This window comes from Mizuhopecten yessoensis, unplaced genomic scaffold, assembly GCF_002113885.1.
Source record: "Mizuhopecten yessoensis strain PY_sf001 unplaced genomic scaffold, ASM211388v2 scaffold11149, whole genome shotgun sequence".
In the NCBI taxonomy this organism is placed as follows: Eukaryota; Metazoa; Mollusca; class Bivalvia; order Pectinida; family Pectinidae; genus Mizuhopecten; species Mizuhopecten yessoensis.
Window position 1 is genome coordinate 134,623 of NW_018408904.1, and position 22,774 is coordinate 157,396.

At 36.7% G+C, this 22,774-nt stretch overlaps 1 protein-coding gene across 2 annotated transcripts in view; it reads right to left on the minus strand.

The window, feature by feature from the left end:
• The window catches only part of LOC110466946 (monocarboxylate transporter 12-like), a 32,004-nt gene that overhangs the window by 5,204 nt on the left and 4,026 nt on the right, over positions 1 to 22,774 (minus strand). Inside the window, exon 1 of one of the 2 annotated variants that reach the window (XM_021523765.1) lies at positions 5,653 to 5,734. The exons of the other annotated variant lie outside the window; for it this stretch is intronic. The gene's annotated coding sequence lies outside the window, so the exon portion shown is untranslated. Of the gene's footprint in view, positions 1 to 5,652; positions 5,735 to 22,774 lie in introns of those variants that run through there. 2 annotated transcript variants of the gene reach the window in all.

The following is a 22,774-nucleotide window of genomic DNA, read 5'->3' on the forward strand; positions in this document are numbered from 1 at the left end:
ATTCTGGCAGCTAGGACGGAGTGACAGGAATCAATTGTGTGGGAAGGATGAATTAAATATATATTACTGTTCCAGATACCATTCCCAGACAATCTCGTCTACACGACATAAAGCTTGTGAGTATGTCGTAACATTGACAATCGTATTGTGAGTATGTCGTAACATTGACAATCGTATTGTGAGTATGTTGTAACATTGACAATCGTATTGTGAGTATGTCGTAACATTGACAATCGTATTGTAAGGTTGTCGTAACATTGACAATCGTATTGTGAGTATGTCGTTACATTGACAATCGTATTGTGAGTATGTCGTAACATTGACAATCGTATTGCGAGTATGTCGTAACAATGACAATCGTATTGTGAGTATGTCGTTACATTGACAATTGTATTGTGAGTATGTCGTAACATTGACAATCGTATTGTGAATATTTCGTAACATTGACAATCGTATTGTGAATATGTCGTAACAATGACAATCGTATTGTGAATATGTCGTAACATTGACAATCGTATTGTGAATATGTCGTAACATTGACAATTGTATTGTGAGTATGTCGTAACATTGACAATTGTACAGGACATGTTTCCGTTGGAAAGTAACAAAAAACCTAAATCAATATAGATATGAGGAAACAAATAAAGCTAACTGCAATGCGCAGTATACCAATTTGAGACAATTCAACATCACTTTATATTACCATTAATCACCTGCATGAAATACTTCAAATCGTATCATTTTTGACTTCATACTTTAGGAAATCATGATTAACTCGGCTACTGTAGCTGTCACCGAAAACCATGATCAATTCATAAAAAAACCACCATTCTTGTTCTGTGTAAAAACAATAGGTTGATTTTTCTGGGTCTGATTAATAAAATATCATTTTTCTTCTAGTCATATAATAAAAATCCAGTTCTATGAATCTTTAGCACAATAATTCTTCTGTCAGAGATTAATAGGAACAACTAATCAGAGAGAAGCAAACCAAACTTGTCTTTAAAAAAAGTCATATAAACAGCCAGACACAGACATCTTGTTAAAGTGATGTATGTTTACATGACGACTCTACTATCTACAACAAACAGCCAGACACAGACATCTTGTTAAAGTGACGTATGTTTATCACACGACTCTACTATCTATTATAAACAGACAGACACAGACATCTTGTTAAAGTGATGGATGTTCATCATGACGACTCTACTATCTACAATAAACAGCCAGACACAGACATCTTGATAAAGTGATGTATGTTTATCACACGACTCTACTATCTACAATAAACAGCCAGACACAGACATCTTGATAAAGTGATGTATGTTTATCATGACGACTCTACTATCTACAATAAACAGCTAGACACAGACATCTTGTTAAAGTGATGTATGTTCATCATGACGACTCTACTATCTACAATAAACAGCTAGACACAGACATCTTGTTAAAGTGATGTATGATTATCATGACGACTCTACTATCTACAATAACAGCTAGACACAGACATCTTGTTAAAGTCATGTATATTTATCACACGACTCTACTATCTACAATAAACAGCCAGACACAGACATCTTGTTAAAGTGACGTATGTTTATCACACGACTCTACTATCTACAATAAACAGCTAGACACAGACATCTTGTTAAAGTCATGTATATATATCACACGACTCTACTATCTACAATAAACAGCTAGACACAGACATCTTGTTAAAGTGATGTATGATTATCATGACGACTCGACTATCTACAATAACAGCTAGACACAGACATCTTGTTAAAGTGACGTATGTTTATCACACGACTCTACTATCTACAATAAACAGCCAGACACAGACATCTTGTTAAAGTGATGTATGTTTACATGACGACTCTACTATCTACAATAAACAGCCAGACACACCCATCTTGTTAAAGTGATGTATGTTTATCATGACGACTCTACTATCTACAATTAACAGCTAGACACAGACATCTTGTTAAAGTGACGTATGTTTATCACACGACTCTACTATCTACAATAAACAGCCAGACACAGACATCTTGTTAAAGTGATGTATGTTTATCATGACGACTCTACTATCTACAATAAACAGCTAGACACAGACATCTTGTTAAAGTGACGTATGTTTATCACACGACTCTACTATCTACAATAAACAGCCAGACACAGACATCTTGTTAAAGTGATGTATGTTTATCATGACGACTCTACTATCTACAATAAACAGCTAGACACAGACATCTTGTTAAAGTGACGTATGTTTATCACACGACTCTACTATCTACAATAAACAGCCAGACACAGACATCTTGTTAAAGTGATGTATGTTTATCATGACGACTCTACTATCTACAATAAACAGCTAGACACAGACATCTTGTTAAAGTGATGTATGTTTATCACACGACTCTACTATCTACAATAAACAGCCAGACACAGACATCTTGTTAAAGTGATGTATGTTTATCATGACGACTCTACTATCTACAATAAACAGCTAGACACAGACATCTTGTTAAAGTGATGTATGTTTATCACACGACTCTACTATCTACAATAAACAGCCAGACACAGACATCTTGTTAAAGTGATGTATGTTTATCATGACGACTCTACTATCTACAATAAACAGCTAGACACAGACATCTTGTTAAAGTGATGTATGTTTATCACACGACTCTACTATCTACAATAAACAGCCAGACACAGACATCTTGTTAAAGTGATGTATGTTTATCATGACGACTCTACTATCTACAATAAACAGCTAGACACAGACATCTTGTTAAAGTGATGTATGTTTATCACACGACTCTACTATCTACAATAAACAGCCAGACACAGACATCTTGTTAAAGTGATGTATGTTTATCATGACGACTCTACTATCTACAATAAACAGCTAGACACAGACATCTTGTTAAAGTGATGTATGTTTATCAGACGACTCTACTATCTACAATAAACAGCCAGACACAGACATCTTGTTAAAGTGATGTATGTTTATCACACGACTCTACTATCTACAATAAACAGCCAGACACAGACATCTTGTTAAAGTGATGTATGTTTATCACACGACTCTACTATCTACAATAAACAGCCAGACACAGACATCTTGTTAAAGTGATGTATGTTTATCACACGACTCTACTATCTACAATAAACAGCCAGACACAGACATCTTGTTAAAGTGATGTATGTTTATCACACGACTCTACTATCTACAATAAACAGCCAGACACAGACATCTTGTTAAAGTGATGTATGTTTATCACACGACTCTACTATCTACAATAAACAGCCAGACACAGACATCTTGTTAAAGTGATGTATGTTTATCACACGACTCTACTATCTACAATAAACAGCCAGACACAGACATCTTGTTAAAGTGATGTATGTTTATCACACGACTCTACTATCTACAATAAACAGCCAGACACAGACATCTTGTTAAAGTGATGTATGTTTATCACACGACTCTACTATCTACAATAAACAGCCAGACACAGACATCTTGTTAAAGTGATGTATGTTTATCAGACGACTCTACTATCTACAATAAACAGCCAGACACAGACATCTTGTTAAAGTGATGTATGTTTATCACACGACTCTACTATCTACAATAAACAGCCAGACACAGACATCTTGATAAAGTGATGTATGTTTATCACACGACTCTACTATCTACAATAAACAGCTAGACACAGACATCTTGATAAAGTGATGTATGTTTATCACACGACTCTACTATCTACAATAAACAGCTAGACACAGACATCTTGATAAAGTGATGTATGTTTATCACACGACTCTACTATCTACAATAAACAGCTAGACACAGACATCTTGATAAAGTGATGTATGTTTATCACACGACTCTACTATCTACAATAAACAGCTAGACACAGACATCTTGATAAAGTGATGTATGTTTATCACACGACTCTACTATCTACAATAAACAGCTAGACACAGACATCTTGTTAAAGTGATGTATGTTTATCATGACGACTCTACTATCTACAATAAACAGTTAGACACAGACATCTTGTTAAAGTGATGTATGTTTATCATGACGACTCTACTATCTACAATAAACAGCTAGACACAGACATTTTGTTACAGCGTAAGTTTAGGTTTGTCTCAGTCTAACACAGCCTGCAGTGTTAAACCCATGCAGCGTAAGTATAGGTTTGCCTCAGTCTAACACCGCATGTAGTGTTAAACCCATGCAGCATAAGTATAGGTTTGTCTCAGTCAAACACAGCATGTAGTGTTAAACCCATGCAGCGTAAGTTTAGGTTTGTCTCAGTCTAACACAGCCTGTTAGTGATAAACCCATGCAGCGTAAGTGTAGGTTTGTCTCAGTCTAACACAGCCTGTAGTGTTAAACCCATGCAGCGTAAGTATAGGTTAGCCTCAGTCTAACACAGTCTGTAATGTTAAACCAATGCAGCGAAAGTGTAGGTTAGCCTGATCAGTCTTACAATCTGTAGTGTTAAACCCATGCAGCCTAAGTATTGGTTTGCCCCAGTAAAACCAGTGATGTACAGCATTAGTTAACATATATATAGAGTGAGTGATTTTTAACTACATAATGTATATTTCATGATACATGTAAAACATGAAGATACATAAAGCTCATATAGAATATTTATGAAGATATGTAAACCTTAGGTCCCATTTAGCTCTTTTGTTTTAATGACATGCATGAATTTAATTTTGAAATGTCATAACAGAATATCATCTTATATATGACATCATGAATTAATCAAATTTGCTACAATTCATTGTGTTAGTTCACTGAGATATTTGGATGAAACACAACTCGGTGCATAACACTCGATGAACCAGAGGTCAAAAGATGGAACTGTTTTGTATATAGAATATATATGTTATCTAGACTAACATCATGTAAAATCAAGGCAAGCACAATGAGTAACATTATCTTGTCAAAAGTCTATCAACCTTTGAAATCAGCTTAAGTAATTGATTTTATTATTGATTTTGACATGGTGGCCTTGTTTGGCTGTGTTAGACATTGCAGATAGGATCCAAGGCTGTGGCGTCCAGGCAGAGAAACCAGACGGAGAAGCATATGTAGTCGCTATCACAAGCCGGCTCAAATCACATGGTTTCGTGACACCTCACTGCACCAGCCAAAGATTTTACAATCAAACAGGCAATAGGTTACACCTATGGTTAACCAACTATTTCTCAGGAACAATATTTTCTTCTTTCACATGTTGTACTGGGATGAAAATAGAACTCTAGTTAAAATGTCATGTTTGTAAAATTATCTTCATATTATATCATACTCCATACAGAACGACATTTTGTGTTTAAATCTTGTATCCCCTACAAAAAAGTTAAACTTTTTCCATACAAGAATTGAACCAGGTCAGAGTTACTTTCAAAACATTGTATCAAACACATTTCAAATGACATTGTGTGATTTGATGTTGATAACAATTTTCTCTAAACATTTTATCACCTCAGTCCACATGTTTGTCTGTAATAGTTTCCTACTCATAACTTTTTTCTGGTTAAATTATTTTGTTCTGCTAACAGAATAACATCCTCCACGGCCAAAACTCAATCAGTAAATGCATATATACTACTTTGCATGCTCACCTTCTTCAACTGCAGCTGCTCAATAACCTTAAAGTATCTCCAATGCTGGACACTCATTTTCATGTGTATATGACTGTCTGGGGCAACAAACACAGATACCATGGAATCAAGCCATACAAAGAATGGCCCCTCGCTGTCTTTATAATTGTCCTCCAAAACATTTGTGAAAAGCTAGAAGTTTAATAAACTGCAGGCACTAAACAATGCAATTAATAGAAATACACATTAACCAAAGATGTCTTTATAATGGGGCTGATATACTGATAATCAGATAACCTGTCCGAGATACACAGGTCAGGATTAATTACAAATACAAGACCAGCCATATGTATAATGTACTCGGAGATCAATCTTCTTAATCAATCAATACACCTTAAACCCCCCATATCACCAGTACTGGGTATTCTAGTTCACCTTATGCGGGTAGTAATACACTCTATAAAGGAGGTACATGTATAAGGATGATATACTATATCTACAAAATGCTGACATTTGGTTTGAATAGAGAGGTTCTCATCGGTAAATAATGTAATTGTTAAACATTTGAATCATGCAATGCTATAATGTCTTGATTAAATACTCATCTGTAAATAAATATCTTGTTTTGGTACTTTTATATATATGGGAATATTGTCCTCTAAAGTTTGTCTGAAGTCCTTCTGCCAGGCCTTCCATGAACATAAATGAAGAAACAGTTCCTCGTGAGATCTGTGAGGTGTGTCAGATGCGAGGTAAACAAAAACCTCAAAAAACAGTGATTATTTCTCATACACACCAAGGAAATTTGACCTTCTACGATCATGATAATGTTAAAATTGACAAAATATTGACATATATGCATACACGCACACACACACAGAGCACTCACACACATACATACGAATAACAACTTGTTACATGTATGTTTAGTATGCAAATGCGCTTGGGCAAGTACATTTATTTCAAAAGTAGAGTTACACAAAAAAGACACTAGGTTCTAAGTAGGGATTCATAGTCCAGGAGAACTGCCTCGATATTAGCTCGATTTGAAATGAATTTTTGCTATCAACTGTTTTTTAAATGAAAATTCTCCCGTCTCTGGTCAAGAAAGAATCAATTTGTTTTTTGTGTCGTAACTTATCTAGGTCATTTACAGTGGACTGGCAACGTTTTGTCAATGCCTCCACTACCATAGTTCCCAGCTAGTTCACCCTGAAGGCCTTTTTCTGTTCACACACTCTTTGCCGATCGTAGTAGCGCATAAATCGAAGAATGATTGTCGTTTTCCCCGTCTCTGATCGGGCCCACAGTATGACAGCAGTATGATCGGGCCCACAGTATGACAGCGAGAAATATCCTTAGAAGAGACTGTGGTTTTCAGGTCTGTTTTACAAATATGTATGACAGTTTGCAATTGGACAAATGATTCCTGGACTGGTACGAGTACATTTAAAAACTTTGAACAAGTTCTCTGTGAATATTGTTCATGTTCATCGAGGATGTCACTGTGTTCAATTTGTCCTGCGCTAAACGTTTAATGGTTTCCCTCAGGTCGTCAATTTCAGTGTTTGATAATTCATTTTGTAGTGTTTTAATGCTGTCCTCTGCGATGTCTTAAGCACATCTTGAAATTGCTGTAATTTCTAATCTTTGGTCAAACTGAGCGGTTATGTTTTTAGTCAAAAATTGTTCCAGAACACTTGCTACAGTTTTGGCGACTGGTTTTATCAGCTACTGGACCAGATGATCAATGAGGTCTGCATTGATAGTTGTATCGGAACCCACGATTGCTGGGTGTTCTGAACTAGGTGAGGTGTATTGAAGGACTTTTTTAGGGTCAGTTTGGGAGGAGTTATCCGGCGAAATCATGTCAATAGAACGTTTACCAGCCAACCCAAAAAGTGGAGTTAAAACATCTAAACGTCGGTAGGACACGGAATCTGTTGACTAAGTTGTCTCATTGTGTGTGTGAGCGACTGACTTACCTTGTCAGTGCACATGTTGGAATCCTGCTCACCTGTGTCCTTACTATGTGGATCCATTGTCCTTATATCAGTCACAAACATACGAAATACAGATGTACTCCAAATTTGAGTCCAAAAAAGTTACTTTTATGGTAACCCATGCAACACAGGTCCAAACTCTAGTGATAGCCGCCGGTAAAAAGTTCAGAAGTTAGCGCAAATGAAGGTAATAACAAAATAAATATGAAAAGGCAAAGCCTAAAAACAGCGTAGCTTTCAGGATTAGATATACTGCTTTCAGAATGAAATAAGATAAACTTTTTTAAAGTCGGCTAATCGAGGAATAACAATAAAACATGAGCTCCAATGAGACTTAAGACCGACATAACAATTATGGGAATTTCATTTACAGAAAGTTCCCATAACCAGAAGCGAGATAATGATTTTATTTCTATACCCTCTCAAAAGCTATTTTCTCCTGCTTAGTAATTCAGTACATTAGAGATTGCCTCACCAAATTTTTCACGCGAAAGCCCATCCAACTAAACTGCTAAGAGCCTCTATAAGTTGTAAATATAAGCTAAAAAACAAAAATATCAGGAGTGGCCGAACTTGCCCGGTCTCCCGTATGGAGACTTTTTGTATCATAGATGATTAGAAAAAATGTGTTAACAATTAAATCTTTGCAGTAATGATACCGTTTTCTTCCAGTCAAAGCCAATGTAGATATTTGTTCTTGTGCGTAACCTATGTGATGGGTCGGGTGGCGCAGTGGATAGCGCGCTCGTCTTCGCCAAGATTGCCGGATTCAGTCCTGGCCACCTGCCCGACCATGCAGATTTTCTCCGGATTCTCTGGCTTCCTCATTCATTAAGAATTAAATCCTCTGCGTGCTTCCGTCAGGGCACAAACAGAATGATCAAGATAAGTAAAAAATGTTATGAAGTTGCTTTAGAAAACAAGTGCATATTTTATTTTAACGATAAGTCTAAGTAAATGTATTGAGATGTAAGTTAAAAACATTAAATTCAAAAAAAAGAAAACATCGTAATATTTTGATGTAATTGAGATTGTCGTTATATCGATATGCAGTCTCAATTCCTGTTCCATCCTGAAACACCGGATTGAATTTCACATTTTGTTACTGTCATCGAGGTTTGACAGGTAGGATATGCCAAATAAAATTAAACAGTTTCTGTCTGTAACTAGTTAGATGTCGGCACGCGTTGTGAAAAAGTAATACGTCGCTAAAAAGGGGCTCTGAATTCGGGGTGGTTGTTTTGAAAATTATTGTTGATTTCGACATAAATGAATTATCCATTGTTTCTTTAATGAGTGGTGATGCATACATAAATTATGTAAAGACTATAACCAGACTTTCAAAAATGTTAATTAATTCGTTGATTCTCAACAAATGGAAATCAAAAGCTGATGGAATTTTAGACGATGAAAAAATAAATGTACACGTTGACCTATTGGTTTAATGCCAGCTCTATTGTAAGATATCTCCCAGTAGAAAAATTAACAGAGCCTGGTTAATGACAAAAAGGATCATCAGAAAATATCTGCATTTTTTACTTTTTGTGCCTGTGGCAAGAAGAGAAGTAAAAAGGTCATAAAGCACCGACAAAGAGATAAATGCAACGGACATCAGTTCCAAGATTTTCCGGTTATTTTTCATCCTTCAAGAAATAACCAATGAAGGCCGATGGAGTATAAGGTGTTTGTGACGTCTTAGTATGATAATCTCTGAACGAGGTTTCATGCCTGTTTGTATCACATTGTATTTGATTGACTTTTTTCATTCAGAATGTATATTAGTTTTTATCTAAAAAAGTAATTAAACATGAAGATTGCTTTCACTATATGAAGATGTTCATGTATGTGTTAAAACACAATTGTCCTTGCTTCAAGGATACACTTCCGTTTTTCCCCACTGGAGGTCTACTTCCGGACGAAAAAAATTAAAGGCAAAGTGTAGAAAGGGGAAGCAACTCTGTTTACGCACGCATGTGTTACTATTAAAGAGCTTCGCTCGAGCGCCTTTGGCACCCGAGAGCCACGTTCTTATTAACACCTGATCTTCAGTACGTCCACCCAGCTAGGCCATCATGTGACTTAAATTGAATTCAATGGGGGAAAGGAATCAGCCAGTCAAATGTTTTCCCCCTAACAACAAATTCAATGGGGGAAAGGAATCAGCTTGCAAATACAATGTGAGTAGTTCCCCCTACATAAAACCAGTCCCAAGAGGGGGAAAAAACAGCTAGCTAATTTCTACCCTTGGGAAAGATTAGACTCGCAGACTCTTTCCGTGAAGAAAAGAAATGATTTCTTCACAGAGACCACAAATTACCAGTCCAGTATTCTAACAACTGAACTGAAGAGAAATTAAATCCCTGTGTAAACAAAAACAGTAACAAGTAACTGGTGGTCCACCATTCTACAAAACGACCAAAACATACTGGGCCCCACATTGTTACAGGAATACGGCTAGTGCTGGGCACCAAATTGTTACAGGAATACGGCTAGGGCTGGGCCCCACATTGTTACAGGAATACGGCTAGTGCTGGGCCCCACATTGTTACAGGAATACAGCTAGTGCTGGGCCCCACATTGTTACAGGAATACGGCTATAGTGCTGGGCCCCAAATTGTTACAGGAATACGGCTAGTGCTGGGCCCCACATTGTTACAGGAATACGGCTATAATGCTGGGCCCCACATTGTTACAGGAATGCCGCTAGTGCTGGGCCCCACATTGTTACAGGAATATGGCTAGTGCTGGGCCCCACATTGTTACAGAAATACGGCTAGTGCTGGGCCCCACATTGTTACAGGAATACGGCTAGTGGATTGTTTGGGAGCGTGTTTGACCCATACTTTGGTGTATTGGTACTCGGTCTCAGACAAGTACACAGGGCAGTGTTCCTGCTTTATTGTTTATAACTGTCAATCTAGAAACAGATTTCTTACCATGTCATTAATGTTTGTTTACAGATTAAATCATAAGCGTGTTATATTATCTGCTAAAATCTAAAAACTTATGGAACCTGCTCCAAAGTTTAGGTATAGATGGAGTTCTACTTAATTGGATCTCAAGTTACTTAAATAATAGACAGCAGTTCAAGGTGGGGCTATCAAAAACGTAAAGTAAAACAGAGTAAGTTTGAAAACATATGTTTTTAGTGATTGTATTAGCTGTTTGAGGCATGTAATTTATGTTCATCTTGTGCAAAGAATAGATCTTTCGATCCATGTGCGACATGTGTGTGAAAGTGACGATTTGTTTCTAAAATATCAGTTTGAAGAGCGACCCAGGCGCGGTCGCTTATTTCCCACATATTATAGAGGGCAGGAGTTCTGACGTTAATCGACGTCAGACCGATATAAAAAAAAGTCGATAAAACGTCAGAATAATTCGGACTACATCATCATCATCATCATCATCAACATCATCCTGACATAATTCTTAACATCATCATCCTCATCACCATCATCTGACATCATTATCATCGTCATTATCAGACATCATCATCATATAAGATATTATTCTTAACATTATCATCATTATCATCTAACATCATCATCATCTGTCATCATCATCACAATCACCAGCATCCTGACATAATTCTTAACATCATCATCATCATCATCATCATCATCATCATCAGACATCATCCTCATCATCATCAGACATCATCATCATCATATAAGATATTATTCCTAACATTATTATCATAATCATCTGACATCATCTGACATCATATGACATCATCAACATCATCACAATCACCATCATCCTGACATTTTTCTAAACATCGTCATCATCACTATCATTTTATATTATCATCTTCATCATCATCATCCTGACATAATTCTTAACATCATCATCCCCATCATCATCTTCCTCATCATCATCATATAAGATAGTATTCTTAACATTATCATCTGACATCATATGACATCATCAACATTATCATCATCATCATCATCTGATAGTATTCTTAACATTATCATCTGACATCATCATCATCATCATAATTGTCTTACATCATCATCAGCCATCATTATCATATGTCATCATTTTTATCTGATATCATAAGCAGATATTAAAAAATTGCCAATGCCATGTACATACATAAAGACATATACACTGAGACACTGATGCAAAAACAATATATATAAACCTATGACATCAAACACACAAGAGCAAAACCAAATAAACTGAAACAGAAGAAAGAACCCCAAAAAAACATTACAGGGGATGGGGGAACAATCCTAGGTCATTTTATTTTAACTTTAGCCTGGCGAATTGAAATGTATGAAAAATTTGATGATAATTATTACAGTGAGGAGACGATAAAGTACAATAGATGTATATATGTATAGAACAAATATGTCATATTAAGACATATTATAACTGCATCCAGTTATCTTTTTGATGGTTTAACTCATCCTTATTTATTTATTTATTGGCTAGTTACTTACAATCCAAACAAAACAGAACTTGTAATTTTTTCCAAGAAACAAAACACAATAACTCCTACTATTAAACTACATAATATAACTATAACGCGAGTTTCTACACACAAACATCTTGGTTTAAAACTTAGTGAAAACTAAACATGGACATCTCATATCTCTGATCTAGTTACAAAAGCAAACAAAATTCTAAATGTTTTCCTTACTTTATGTTATATTATTCCTCGTTCGTGTATGGAAGCTTTATATAAATCTATTGCTCGATCAACATTAGAATATGGTGATAGTTTGTTTGATAGTTGCACACAGGCAGAATCACATCTTTTAGAAAGTGTTCAGCGTAGGGCCTGCCCTCATAATATAAGATCAAATCATGTTCGTCACAACTGAACTTTATAAACACAAGTGTAGCATGGTATTTTGGTAAAATGTTGTTGGGAATCAAATTACCAATCATAGTATTATGGTATAATACCACACACACACACCAAATAAAAGGCACTGTACAGCTGTTGTCAGTTTTTAAATAATATTTTCCCAATAGTAATAACACAATTTATTTGTGAAACTTAATTTTAGCAATTTCTATGAACTGTTAAAAGTGTATAATACATTTTTACATATGTTTAATAAATCATTCTAAATTACATGTTTTCATGATAATTTAAGATTTGTTATTTAACATTTCTTTTTCAAATCAATATACAAACAAATCATACACACCCTAAGAGATAATATACAAAGTTAAGTTAGTTCTATTTGCAATCATAGGTCGCAATTTTAAAACCCATCTTTACAGTTTTTCTTCATTCATTTTAGGTACGGTAGTGTAATTCTATAGGTTAGTTTTAGCAGAGAAAAATATCTTTTTTTAAAAACCAGCATGAGGATTACTAGAGGATAGTAAAACATGTGTATACATTTCAGTAAAAGTACATGTAATCTAAATTTTATGAATCCTCAAATTCAATACCTATTTCTTTGTACACCACAGTAAATAGAAGTGCGAACACGTAACATAGAGTGAAAAAGCCCTATGTTAATGGTTTTCGAATTGACTTACCCGAGTGCTGCGAATCGTAACCAATTCTTGTTGTACCAGTAAGCTGACACTAAATGAACCTTTATAATTAGTTGAACTAGTGAACTTGTTGGTTTCTGCTGAATTACTGCTTCATCATGAATATCATTATAACTTTAATCTTTTATCTGGCAATTTAAAATTACTTAATAACCCTTATGGAAATAATACAGTTTTGAGCTTTTATGGGCTATCCTAGGTTTATCCTAGGTTAAAACCTACCACACTACCCTCCCCCCTTTTTCAATGTGTTTGTTCTAACTCCCTGACACCATAGGGAGGGCTTACAGACACCATTTTTAATAGGAAAGAGAGAAGTGTGCTTCTACCACAGACTGAATCTGCGACCCCCAGATCCCTGCTCTACCACAGACTGAGCTGCGACCCCCAGATCCCTGCTCTACCACAGACTGAATATGCGATCCCCAGATCCCTGCTCTACCACAGACTGAGCTGCGACCCCCAGATCCCTGCTCTACCACAGACTGAGCTGCGACCCTCTAGATCCCTGCTCTACCAAATGAGCTAAAGGGAAATTCTGTGACTACATGTATGTTTTTGGTTTGTTATTATTATGAAATATCATTTGGGAGATCGCTTAGCAAAAAGAAATATGGTGGTTTAACTTTGATATGCCTTATTTGTGTATAATCTTACTTGGTAGCATTCCTGTTCTGTGACAGGTCATATATTTGTTTTAATTTATTGCAATATCAAGAATTATTTTTTAAGTAGCTATGTCGACAGTCAGTAGCAAATATTCAAAGTGAAGGAGACGTGTAAACATACCTACGTTCAGGTTGTTTTTTTCGTGTACATTATTTCTATCAATAAACAACCTTTGTGGTACTTTGTCTTGCCTGCCATTAACAGCCAGGTAACTTTGTAACTGATACTGATTGTATAACTGTATGTCACCAGCTATGTCAATTCATTGTCTCCCAATAACAACCCACACAACAATTCATTGTCTCCCAATAACAACCCATACAACAATTCATTGTCTCCCAATAACAACACACACAACAATTCATTGTCTCCCAATAACAACCCATACAACAATTCATTGTCTCCCAATAACAACACACACAACAATTCATTGTCTCCCAATAACACCCCACACAACAATTTATTGTCTCCCAATAACACCCCACACAACATTCATTGTCTCCCAATAACACCCCACACAACATTCATTGTCTCCCAATAACACCCCACACAACAATACCTTGTCTCCCAATAACAACCCACACAACATTCATTGTCTCCCAATAACACCCCACACAACAATACCTTGTCTCCCAATAACAACCCACACAACATTCATTGTCTCCCAATAACAACCCACACAACAATTCCTTGTCTCCCAATAACAACCCACACAACAATTATTTGTCTCCCAATAACAACCCACACAACAATTCATTGTCTCCCAATAACATCCCACACAACAATTCATTGTATCCCAATAACAACCCACACACCAATTCATTGTCTCCCAATAACAACGCACACAACAATTCCTTGTCTCCCAATAACAACCTACACAACAATACATTGTCTCCCAATAACAACGCACACAACAATTCATTGTCTCCCAATAACAACCCACACAACAATTTATTACAACAGAAGTGAAATATTTCCAGATGAACATACATGTATATATACCCTTCTGAAATCATGGCTTACATAAATAAGCGAAGGTGATTGACTGGGATCACCAAGGTGAGGCAGAGCTGATCCTCAGTACAATATTCTGTTTTTGATTACTGTGATTATAACCCGAGCTCGGCGTCCTTCCACTAGACTACCATGCATCCTATCTATACAAAATCCATAATGATTTCCTGCCATACTGAATTTTAGATCTAAACCAAAATCAAACTTGAAGCAGAGATCTTTCATGAAAATCAAAGCAATCCTGTTAGCTTCATCATATTCAGATAAATCTGTACTTCTACTTATCCAATATGTTGGTGATGACAACACATAGAAATGACAAACCATGTAAACAAGTAGAATCCTTACCTAGAACAATCAGCCTAATATTAACGAGAGCTGTTTTTACCTTTGTACAACAATGTTTGACCTGTCAGGAAACTCCACCCCAAATACAATGTATCAACGGCCATTCTGGTAGAAATATAGATTTTTGTAGGCCGATAAAGCCCAACTGCATTTCAATGCTGTTTGCAAACACATCTCACATCTGTGATCTTTAAATATAAGCAGGTCAAGGCCACCTTGAAACAAACTTCAATAGAAAGCTTGGTACAGCTACAGTTGTGTGACAGCACAACGCACCAAAAATAGCGTGCGCACACCGTGCATACATCGTTCACACACCGTCCGCACATCGTCCACACATGGTGCGCACAACTGTGCGATTTAACAATCGTTCGCCCCGTTGTGCACTTTTCTCCGCACAACTGTGCGATTTGGTACAATTTGTTGATCAAAATATTATGGAATGAAAAAAATACGGAAGGCTAGCATGCAATTTTGTACACTGTATATATAACTGTAATTTCTCATCACAATAATTAAGATTATGTACAATTTTACAATGCATGTTACACAATGTTACAGTGACGGTGCGTTAGACTGTCAAGAACCGTATGACCGTTATGAAAACATAACTGGACGTTTAGTATTTGTTATTTCCATTCGATTAGGTCTATATAGCTCCCGGGACTTCACCTGGTTTTCACACCTTGGCGAGTTATGTAAGTGCCTCGGGCGAGGGATAACTACGGTCCAGGTACAGGTACAAAGTGGCTATGTTTACCTGTATTGCCGACACTATATTGTAATTTTACATGTGTCGATTAAGGTTGTTTAAAAAACAACTAGAACACCACTTCTAAATTTAAGAAAGTATAAACAGAAAGATAAGCTTATATTTGTTGCTAGAATATAAAAACATACTAAATAATCAAGTTTATGTGTTTTAACACAAGCACGAAACCGTATATATTGTTAAGGCAGTCCTCAATTTACACCAACCACGATTGTTATCGCACAACATTAGTGCATCGTGCGCACAAATGTGCGCACAAATGTGGGCAAGCAATGATCGTACACTTTTTTATCGTTCGCACTTCGTGCACACATCGTTCACACACCGTGCACACATCGTGCAAACAAGGTCATTTAAGGACCTGCCTCCATGTGTGTAACTGTAGCTAATACTAATAAAGGCTAAATATCGACAATTCTCCATACCTGATTTATTAGTGGATCTAACTTGCTTTACTCTTGGAATCTTGGTTTAGTCATGCAAGGCTATTTGTGTTAAAGTTACCACTCTGTGTCTTAAGGATTAAAATGAAAGGATATTTTTTATTTCATTTTTGATCCAAATGAAATACAATTTGGAAATTCACATCAGCATGTCAGGAGTTTAGTTTGGTTTGGTTCAATTTTGTTTAACGTCCTATTAACAGCTAAGGTCATTTAAGGACCTGCCTCCATGTGTGTAGTGTATGCGTGCTTGCGTTTGTGTATGTAGGATACAGGGTTTGTTGGTGTGCTTGCCTCTTTGAGATAGCGGGGATCTGATGCCAACTTCATAGTGCTATCTCACTGAAATAACATGCCGAAGGCACCCATCACAGCATTCCGTCTGGTCACATTATACTGACAATGGGTGAACCAGTTTTTGCCATTCCCCTAAATGCTGAATGTTAAGCAGAGAATAACAACTACCATTTTTAAGAACTTTGGTATTGTCCTGGCCAGGGGACAGAACCCATTGCCTTCCTCACCTGGGCGAACGCTCAACATTAAAGCCAAAAGTGAGGTGTTGCCAAGCAAGGCACTAGGAAATCAAAGGTATTTATAAGTAGAAAGAAAGATAAAGATCCAAAATATTGCAATGGGTGCAGCAGACTTACTTTGGTCGCTTTTGTGTCCCCAAATATAGGACACCAAAGCAAATCCTTAATTCTACAGGGGGTTCCCAACAAGGCTTCAGAAGTGTTGACCCACACCACTAACTAATGGAGACACAGGTACTAGTTCCTTGTCAATTTGGGTTTGGTTTGGTTTGTTTTTTGCCCTATTAACAGCTATGGTCAATTAGGAGAATCATGTGATCCCAATAGAGTCGTAAAACTACACTCAAAAAGCACACCCTTTAGTGATATTAGTGATGAGTGAGGTGGCAATTACTAAGTGACACTAAATAGAGCCAGGTTTGTAATTAGTAAACATGTTTTCTTTTTAAAATATCCAAAAAATAAATTGATAAAATATTACTAAGAAATTTGCAGTCCATCCACATAAAGTTATAAAATCATGGCTAAGATTCTCATTACAACTTTTACTGGTGTCAAACTGTGCTGTAAATTGGGATATCTTGATGTAGGTAAATTTTTGCAAATTTCTTAAAAATAGCAGCAGTTTTATTTTACTGGTGTATTTTTTTTCCGAATTAGGATTATGCACACAAATACGTTTATCGTAAAAATATCCTAATTTAGGTTTTTAAGCGAGTTGTACTTCCAAGATCATGGCAAGATGTAAAATAATAGAATCTATGTGTCAGTCGTGTTGTTGCCTCTATGTGTATATTAATATTGCAGAATCTGTATTTAAATATGAAACAAAATTTAACACACACAGCAGTATTGATGTTGCATAATGTAACTTACCAATGTTATTTCATTTGCAGCCAGTAGAATAAATAAAATATTCCTATATTATTTGCAATTAGCCATAATATCATTGTCCGGAGATCTAGAGTTAAAACAGCAAAAGAGGATAAATTGACATGTTGGCGCAAGGTAAAAGATTAGTAAAATGTACTGGTCATTAAACAAAGATTAGTAAAATGTACTGGTCATTAAAAAAAGATTATTAAAATGTACTGGTCATTAAACTTGCCTATTCGGCCAGTATTAGACTATACTACTGTATGTATTTTAAGGGTACAACGATGATTATGTGTAGATGTTAGTGCTGACTCAGCAATTTTCATATTCCCGGGCCCCCTTCTAAAAGATCTATCTGTAGTGACCATGACTTGCCAATTTTACAGCACAGGTAAGCACAAAACATAACCTTCTAGGTTATATATTGCCGCAGAGCAAGCTTTTGTAAACAAAGCTCAGGTAATATGGTACTCTGACACGACATTAAAGACAGAAGTGTGTTTCCATCTTGGATCGAACCCACAACCCCAGGTTTCTAGTCGGCTGCTCTACCACTGAGCTTGAGGGAAATTCCCTCCAGTTCAAAGCTAGAAAGCAACTGCAATCCAATGTACAATTAAAATCTGCCACATCACTCCCCCCTTTTTAAATGTGTTCGCTCTCGAATACCACAACAAAAACTCAGGTTCACTTCCCTGTCACCACAGGGAGGGCATTAACACCATTTGTAACGGGAAAGAGAGAAGTGTGCTTCCATTGGGGATCGAACCAGCAATACCTAGGTTCCTAGTCGGACGCTCTACCACTTAGCTAAAGGGAAATTTTCTCCATAAAAAAGTCAACATGACAGGTCATCTGTGTCAGATTATTGAATACATGCCCTGAGCAACGAGAGCAGGCAATGGCTCTGTAATCATAAATCAGGGGAATCAATAATATACCTGTTGACTTTTATATATATTCAGATAAACTAGATTAAACTTGAAGCAGAGCTTGATACCCCTGCACCCAACCTAAGTTATCTACTGTTCAGTTATAATATCATGTTGCAGCTATGACATTAACAAGAGGCCCAGAGGGCCTGTATCGCTCACCTGGAAATGTTAGCAAAATTCAAGTTGAAATAACCAGATGTTGCTGGAAGTGTACATGTATTACATGGTTAGTTAAGGGTTATATTTATATGCAATTGGACAAAATTCTGTCATTCCTACAGGAAATGGAGGATTTTGATGAATTTGGTATGTTTCCCCTTTTTGCCCCGCCCCTCTGCCCCAAGAGGGGCAGGGTAAACAATTAGGACCCCTTCACCCAAGGATGCTTTAGACAACATATAGACAAAATCCTGTCATTCCTACAGTAGAAGAAGGATTTTAAAGATATTTTTCTATTTTCCCTATTTGGTCCTGCCCCTTTGCCCCAGGGGGCTCAAACCCACTTTCCCTTCCAAATAGGATGCTACTGTTCAAATTCGGTCAAAATACCTTCATCCCAAGGTAAGAAGGATATTAAAGCTATTTCTCTATTTTCCCTATTTGGCTTCGCCGCTCTACCCCCAGAGGGTTCAAACCCCACCATTTATACAAAATTGATTTCACTTCCAAATAGAATGCTACTGTTCAAATTTGGTCAAAATACCTTCATCCCAATGGAAGAAGAAGGATATTAAAGCTATACCTCTATATCCCTTGTTGGGCCCCACCTCTCTGCCCCCTGGGGGGTCAGACCCACCATTTACACAAAACTGGTTCCCCTTCACCTAAGGGTGCTTCATTCAAAATTTGGACAAAATCCTGTCATTCCTACAAAAGAAAAATTTAAAGAATTTGCTATATTTCCCCTATTGGGCCCCGCCCCTTTGCTCATTGGGGGGACCACTCTCCACTGTTTACCCAAAATGGGTCCCCTTGGCCCAAGGATGCTCCAGACCAAATTGGGATGAAATCCCTTAATCCTTACAGTAGAAAAAGGATTTTAAAGGTTTTACCTCTATTTCCCCTATTTGGCGCCCCCATCTATTAAGAGTATTTGATTCTACCATATCTGGGTCTTGAGAAGAAGATTTTTGAAATTTCAGTCAATTCAACCCTTTTTGGCCCCACCCATCAGCCCTGGGGGGTCAGTCAGGGCTGATATGTGCATACTATCAAACTGCTATCCAATACTGATAATTCTAACCCAAATTGAATTACTTCCAATGGCAATTAAACAAATGTTGGTCCAAAATGTGATTTCCCTATTTAAACTATAGTACAGTTTACCCCGTCCCCAGGGGGAAACGTGAGACCCCAGGGTCAAGAATTTCACAATTTTAGTAAAGCACCTTAAGACCCTTCTATCTATGAAGAGTATTTGATTCTACCATATCTGGATCTTGAGAAGATTTTTGAAATTTTTGTCAATTTTACCATTTTGGCCCCGCCCCTCAGGCCCCTGGGGGCTGGGGACAATATAATTCAGAATTTTAGTTGACCTTTGGCCATGGAAGGTTACTGCAAAATTTCATTGAAATTGGTTTAGGGGTTTTGGAGAAGAAGTCGAAAATGTAAATTGTTTACGGATGCACGACGGACGACGAACGACGGACGACGACGGACAAAAGGCGATCGCAATAGGTCACTTGAGACTTTGTCTCAGGTGACCTAATGACATGAGGGTAACTGGATATATTCATCATGGCCACATTCTCTATTTCATTGAAGCATGAAGCAATTAAGCCATGCGATCAGATGACATGTACTGTATCACAGTTGTTTACCTATCAGATGACATGTACTGTATCAAAGTTGTTTATCGATCAGATGACATGTACTGTATCAAAGTTGTTTACCCGGTATACATGTTATATACACCTTCCATATTCCGTTTGTTATGGGATATCAATTTCAATGACATTTATCATGATATCAAAATATTTCTATCATACATTAATATTAATGCCTTCTCATGGTATATAGTAAAACAAGGTTACCGCGAGCGGTATATAATACGCCCGTCACACATTGAATGAGCAGTTGTTTGTATGATTGAAATATATGAAGTATTTGTGAGTAATTGATATTAAAAGAGAAATCATTCAACATAACTGNACGTATTTAAAAGGATCTGACATAAGATGCTTTACTTAACCATGCGTCATAAACATATGTAAATTGAACTGAAGAAATCAAGGCCCTGAGGTTTTTGATGAGAAGTCATCAGAAGTTTTTGATACATCAGACTCTTTTGAGCAATAAGGATCCCTGTCCCACTGCACTGTGTTTTTTCATGTATATGGTAACCTCCCCTTAGCTTCTGTTTTGTTATAACTGCAGCACAGTTAGATCAATGGCATTTCAATCCGAAATTCAAGGTTTGAACCCCAGTCTAGCCCTGCTGAGTATTTATATACTGCACGCTGTTGATTTATATAGATTTTGTTTATTTAATCTTTATCATTTCTCATATAAGTCCTCCAAGGTATACTTTTCTTTCAGAAATGATTTATCGAAGCTGGAAAATAACTTTATAATTTAACTTAATATTTTACCAAACTTAAATATATATTTGCGATGGGTTTTGTCTTCAAAACTATCAGCACGGTAAATCCATCATGGCTATTCAATGATATCTAATCACTGCCTATACGCCGTACACATGGAATATTAGAGAAAGGGTTTTTCTCCTGCCCACACAACTCCAACAACCCAGGTGGTGTATAAAATGGTCTGGGGTGGGTGTTGCGGTATCTGTGCTGAAGCATTCAAGTGAGGTGGCACTATAAATGATACCGTTGGAAGCACGGTCCCACTACAAACAGAACACAATACATCTTCAGCACACACACAGGCATACGCACATAGGGAGATATTAGCCAGGTGGCATGTGACTAGTAGTTAACGCGTGATAAGGCAGCTCCTGCGAATTCCTCAATATTGTATTGATTAATATATATATGCTAATTGTATTGACTGTATAAAATTGTACATCTATGTACTGTAAAGCGCTTTAGAGTGGCTTATGTTAGCTAGATAGGGCGCTATATCAAATGTTGTATATTTATTTATTTACTTATATTGGAACATTAGCACCTACTTGATACGTCAGCCCTTTCTTCCTTCTATGGGAGTACCCTGTCCGGATCCCAATTTTTATATCCCTCAAAAAATACTCAGGGGTCTGGACACATTAATTAGATAACAATTTCCATTTTGAATCATTCAGGGAAATCTAAAAATATGATTCTAGATTAACAGAGCTTCACGTTTTATCACTGCACAATCATAAAACAGTTAAATATACTTTCATAAGGAAGTGACCTACATTGCTTGTCCTCTGTGGGTAGTAGTGTATTGATGAGAACAAAGTCCATCTCAAAAACAGACATTGCTTGATGGACAAATATATACACCCATCAGATATAATCTATCTATGCTGTACTTTCTATCATTAAAAGTTGCATATGCATGACTGTAATATTTCTTACAACAATCTTCTATGTACATGTGTATCTCCCATCTGTTAATAAGGAAATGTGTTACATACATGTGACAAAAACAGGTGATGCAGCGATCATATTGACTGAGGTGTATGCTAAGCATGCCCGGTAACTGTTTGTGTACTGGATGAGCTTAAATACTGAACGAAATTTGTAACCTGTAAGCTTTGTGTTGTTAAGCTGGTTTCTTTTTATGTTACAATAATAGCTTTTGACTTTACAGAAACAAAATACAAAATTCCACTTAAAAGTTCTTAAAAAGATGATGAAATTTTCAATGTATTTGACTGACCCCAGTGACTGACCTTGAAAGTAGGTCAAGGTCATTTACATTCAGAAACCATTAAACCATCCCATCTGAGTTAATACTATAATCCTAGGCTATGTGGAACTGAAAAAGAAGATTCTTAAACCTTTTCATCCATTATTGCCTTTGAGGACATTTACCCCAGTTAGCACTTTAAGTTTACTTTTGACCT